The sequence below is a fragment of the Monodelphis domestica genome, chromosome X (assembly GCF_027887165.1).
Source record: "Monodelphis domestica isolate mMonDom1 chromosome X, mMonDom1.pri, whole genome shotgun sequence".
In the NCBI taxonomy this organism is placed as follows: domain Eukaryota; kingdom Metazoa; phylum Chordata; class Mammalia; order Didelphimorphia; family Didelphidae; genus Monodelphis; species Monodelphis domestica.
This window is the reverse complement of record NC_077235.1, coordinates 22776123-22782040: the sequence shown is the minus strand read 5'-3', so window position 1 is coordinate 22782040 and position 5918 is coordinate 22776123.

The following is a 5918-nucleotide window of genomic DNA, read 5'->3' as shown; positions in this document are numbered from 1 at the left end:
GAAGTGAAGTGAGGATGCCCATCATTACAGTTATTACCAGAGATGCCACCTTTAACTATAATCATAGAAAAGGAAATTGAAGGGGTTCTGTTTAATTTAAGGCCAAGAGAAAACTAATGTAACACTCTGCAAGTGATGTCACGGTATACTTAGAGTATCCTACAGATTCACATTAATCATTAATAAATTTAACAGACTTACAGAATGCCAAAAAACCCTCAAAGAACTCATGAGTGTTTCCATACACACACACACACACACACACACACACACACACACACATAACACACACACAGAGACATAAATATATACATATGAATATATTTTTCCCCAACTCAGTCCAGCAGAAATAGTTAGAAAAAGAAATTCTATGTAAAATCATACTAAACAGTATAAAATACTAGGGAATGGATTACACCAGGACAAGTGGAGGAATCATATCAACACAATTACAAAACACCCTTTACTCAAAATCTCAGCAATTCAAAGAATATTAATTTATTCATGGGGATACCAAAATGGCAATCATAGCTAAAGTATTTTCCATATTCAGTGCCATAATTCATCTGGAAGGACAAAAGATCAAGAATTTCTGAGGAAAAAATGAAAAAAAATGTACAGGGGGGTTCATTAGCAGTATCAGATCTTAAACTACATTAAAAAGCATTAATCATCAAAATAGTCTTGTTACTGGCTTTGGTCCAGAATGGTGGATCAATGGAAGAGATCTCGTATCAATCCAGAGATGACAGATTTCCTAATACCTCTGCCATCTAGTATGTGATGAATCCCAAGAACCCGCTTTTGGAATAATAACTCATAGAACATAAAGGGCAGGGTAAATTGGAAAACACTAAGGCAGAAATTCTCTCACTGTCACCCTATACCAATATAAGTTGAAAATGGGTGTACATTTTCGACAGAACAGGTGATAGGATAAGTAAATTTGGGGAACATGGAATGCTTTACCCCTCAGATTTCTAGAAAAGGGAAATTTATAAACACACAAGATAGAACTTTACAAGATATACAAATTATAATTTTGCTCATATTAAAATTTAAAAATGGGTTTTACTAAAAAACAAAACACCCCACTAAACCAACCCAAAGCAACCAATATTAGAACATAAACAAGCTTGAAAAAAATATAGCAAATTTCTCTGATTGAGGGTTTCCTTTTTTAAATATAAAAATAACTTAATCAAAATTAAAAGAATACCATTCATTTCCTCAATTAAGAAACAATAAAAGGATTTGAATGAACAGTATTCAGAAGAATATATCAAGCATTTCCATGATCATATAAAACTGTTCTAATGCAAATTAAAATAACTCTGAGGTACCACCTGATATCTATCTGATTGGATAATACAAACAAGCAAAGGGAAATGATTAATGTTGGAGGGGATATGGCAAAATTGGGACATTCATACACATTGCTGGAAGGATTATAAACGGATCCACCGGTTCTGTGGGGCAATTTGGAATTAGGACCAAATACCTATAACACAATGCATACATATCCTTTGACCCAATTAATACCACCATTAGGACTATATCCCAAAGAGATCATGAAAAATGGGAAAGCACCCACGGATAAAAAATATTTTAGCTGCTCTTTTTCTGGGTGGAAAGTACTAGAAACTAAACGGATGTATCTCAATTTGGGGGCCAGTATGAAAAAAAATGTGCTAAAGGATGGTGATGTTAACAAATGATGAAAAAGATGGTTTCAGAAAGGCCTGTAAAGACTTTCTTAAACTGATGCCAAGTGAAATACACAGAACCAGGAAAACATTGCACATGGTCACAGCAATAAAGTGGAAGGTTCCACAGTGATAGTCCTACCTACTCTCAGCAATGCAATGATCTGAGACCATTCTGAGGAATGAATAACAAAGAGAAAGAACTGTGGGAGGTAGAATGGTGTTGCAAGCAGACAATTTTTTACTTTTTTATTTCGTTTTATAATTTGGGGGGTTGATTGTATAGGATTACTCACATTAAAATGAGCGAGGAGATTCACTTATGAATCCATTTGGCCCTGTGGGCTTCTTCCCAGAAAGTTCCTTTATGGCTGGTTCAATTTCATTTTCAGACATAATAGTATTGAAGTACTCTATTCCCCTTTGGTTAATCTAAGCCATTCATATTTTTGTAAATATTCACCCATTTCCATAAGTCATCATATTTACTGCCATACCATTGAGTAAAAAAAATTAATTTCCTCTTCATTAGTGGTGAGACCTCCCTTTTCATCCTTGTAACTGTCAATTCGATTCCCTTTATTGTTTTTTTTTATTAGATTTAACCAGTACTTTATCCATTTTTTTAGTTCAAAGGTTTTGTTTTTGACATTCAAGTAAATTAATTTCTTGTTTTATTTTTAGGATTTCAAATTTAGTTTTCTTCTGGAGATTTTTAATTTCTTCTTTTTCCAGTTTTTGGAGCTGCAAGCCCAATTCATTGATATCTTTACTCTCTATTTTGTTGGTAGAGGCATTCAGCAATATCATTTTCCCCCTGAACATTGCTTTAGGCTGTATCCCATAGGTTTTGCTACTATGTCTTCTCATTTTCTTTGTGGATCCACCAATTTTGAAGAATGAGATTATTTGCTTTGTATATTGCCTTTGCACAGATCCCTCTACAATTTTTTGCCACCTTGTTATCTGAAAAGGTGGCATTCATTGTTTCTGCAATATTGCATTTTTTGCACTGTTTCTCTACCTTAATACATGGTCCATCTTTGTACATGGACCATGTCCTGCTGAGAAAGTGGTATATTCCTTAATATCCCCTGCTTGTTTTTCTCCAGATTTCCATTAACTCCACTATTGCACAGTATCCAAAAGACATAAGGGCCCCCACAATTCCCCAATGCGTGTTCCTGGGTTTCCCTGGGCACCCCCGAATACACATTTGAAAGTAGCCACAGGTCCAAGTGGCCACTGAGGCCTACCTGTCTGAAGGCGATGTCTGGGAGGCCTGACACCCAAGATTAAGAGTGTACGCTGTCCGGGAATGAGATTTCCCCTGGCCCAGAGTCACCATGCTTTTCCTAAAAAAGGCACAGCAAAACAGCAGGGGGCCAAAAAAGAAACGTTGGGAAGGGAAGAATGAGGAGCAGGGAGTGCCTGTTCCATCAGGTGTCCAACACTCAATCAATGGAATGTCAACATCCTTTGAAATAGACCATTGGGAGGCTTTCTGTGCCTCTCCCTTCTCATGAATAAAATGGCTGCCTTTGCTGCCACCGGCCATTTTAGAATCTGCAACGTGACTGGGAAGAAAGAGAACAGCAGTTGCGATAATGGATCCCAGCTAATTGTGTACATTCCCCTACCTCCTTTGGTACAGCCTCTAGCCCTCTCTCTTCTTCCCCAGGCTAGACTCTGAACTTCCTTCTACACCACCACTCTCCTGGTCCCCCCTTCTCCCACAAGTTCCCCCCCCCCATTCAAAGTAGAGGTCTATGTCTAAGACAATGAGGGAAGGAAGGAGAGAGAGACTGTGGTGCTGAAGAATGGGGAGTGGGAGTAACTGTCTGATTACGTGCCCCACACTCAACCAATGGAATGTCAATATTCTTTGAAACGGACCAATGGGAGGCTTTCTGTGCCTCTCCCCTCCCATGAATAAAATGGCTGCCTTTGAGGCCGCCGGCCATTTTAGAACCTGTAATGTGACTAGGGGTAGAGAGCAGGAATGGAGAAGTCCCCAGGCTGGACTCTGCTCTTCCTTCTATCTCACCTCTCATCCGATCCCCACCTCTCAAGGTAGAGGTCTAGCTCCAAGTCAATGAGGGAAGGAAAGAGAGAGAAATCCCGGGCTGTTCTAGTTCTCCCCCACCTGGGACACAGACTCGAGGAAGAGGACTAAAAAGGGGTTGGGAGATTTGGGGGTACAGGTTGCCCATTGCTTACCTGTAGCGGGTGGGGCTGCCTTTGCTCCCGTAGGCCTGTGGGTTCAAGTGGGGGTTGGGGGCTGCTTGCTCTGACTATCCGCTGGGGTTTGTGGAGAGGGGCAGGAAGACCTGGTAGCCCCCTCCATGGGCAGCAGCTTCTGGGCCTGCCCCAAGGCCCAGCCCAGTCTTTTGGGGCTGCTCTACAGGGCCACGAAGAGAAGAATGAGATGGAGGCTGCAGAGCTCCGCCCCTCTAGGGAGATGGAGGCTGGAGCAGGCGGAGCTCCGCCCTCACGCAGGGAGGGGGCCCTGCACAGTCTCAGGGCCTCCCTGTACTCCCAACAGGCCCCCTACTGTTTGGAGGCTGCTCCTGCAGCACAAAACTTTTCTGGCAATGGGGTAGGAGCCTCAGTTTTCAGGCTCAGTCAGGCATCTTATTGCACTCTGACACTTCTTTCGGGTCTCCAACATGCCTGGAACATCCCCCCATCCTCTCCTCAGCAGCCTCACAGAGACTTCCACATCTCACTTTCTAGCTTCATACCTGAGAGTTATTCTTTACAAAGATAAGTAATATTTCAAACCAGCAGCAAGTATCACCTGACATGGGGAGAATTTGGAAGTCTTGCCAATAACATCGGAAGTGAAGTAAGGATGCCCATCATTACAGTTAATACCAGAGATGCCACCTTTAACTATAATCATAGAAAAGGAAATTGAAGGGGTTCTGTTTGATTTAAGGCCAAGAGAAAACTAGTCTAACACTCTGCAAATGATGTCACGGTATTCTTATAGGATCCTACAGAATCACCTTTAAATTAATAAATTCATCAAACTTCCAGTATACAAAATAAAACTCAAAGAAATGATGAATGTTTCCCTACACACACACACACACACACACACACACACACACACACACACACTTTTTTTTCCTCAACAAAGTCTAGTAGGAAAAGCTTGAAAATGAAATTCTACTTAAAACCATACTAGACAATATAAAATACCAGGGAATTTATTTAGTCTGGACAAACAATAAAGTAAACTCTCAGCAATTCAACGAATGTTGTTTATTCATAGGGATGCCCAAATCACAATCCTACCTAAAGTAGTTTACATATTCAGTGCTATAATTCGTTTGGAGGACAAAAGATTAAGAGTATCTAAGGAAAGAATGAAAAAAAATATGTGCAGGAGGGTGCCCTAGCAGTATCAGATCTTAAACTACAGGAAAAAGTATTAATCATCAACATAATCTTGTTCCTCGCTAAGGAATAGAATGCTAGGTCAATGGAAGAGCTCTAGTATTTAATCAATCCAAAGATCACAGATTTTCTAATGCCTCTGCCATCGAATATTTGGTGAATCCCAAGACACCCCCCCCTTGCACTTTTGGAATAACAACTCATAGAACAAAAATTGCAGGGAAAATTGGAAAACACTAAGGCAACAATCAGGTATCTATCCATCCATCCATCCATCCATCCATCCTTCCATCCATCTATCTCTCACACCCTATATGAAAATAAGGTGAAAATGGGTGTGTTTTAGACTGAACAGGTGATATAAGTAAATTAGCGGAACGTGGAATCCTTTACCTCTCAGATTTCTGGAGAAGGGAAGAATTTCTAAACATAAAAGACAGAACTTTATAAGATATAAAATGTATAATTTTGCTCATATTAAATTAAAAAAATGGGTTTTACAAAACACAAAAGAAACCCCCCCCAAACCAGCCTAAAGCAATCAACATTAGAAGATAAACAAGCTTAAAAAATAGCAAATTTCTCCGATTAATGGTTTTATTTCTCAAATATAAAAATATCTTCATCAAAATTAAAAGAATGCCATTCATTTCTCTGGTTAAGAAACAATGAAAGGATTTCAATGAACAGTTTTTAAAAGACAAAATCAAACCTTTCCATGATCATATCAAAATGTTCTAATGCAAATTAAAATAACTCTGAGGTACCACCTCATACCTATCTGATTGGATAATACAACAGCAAAGG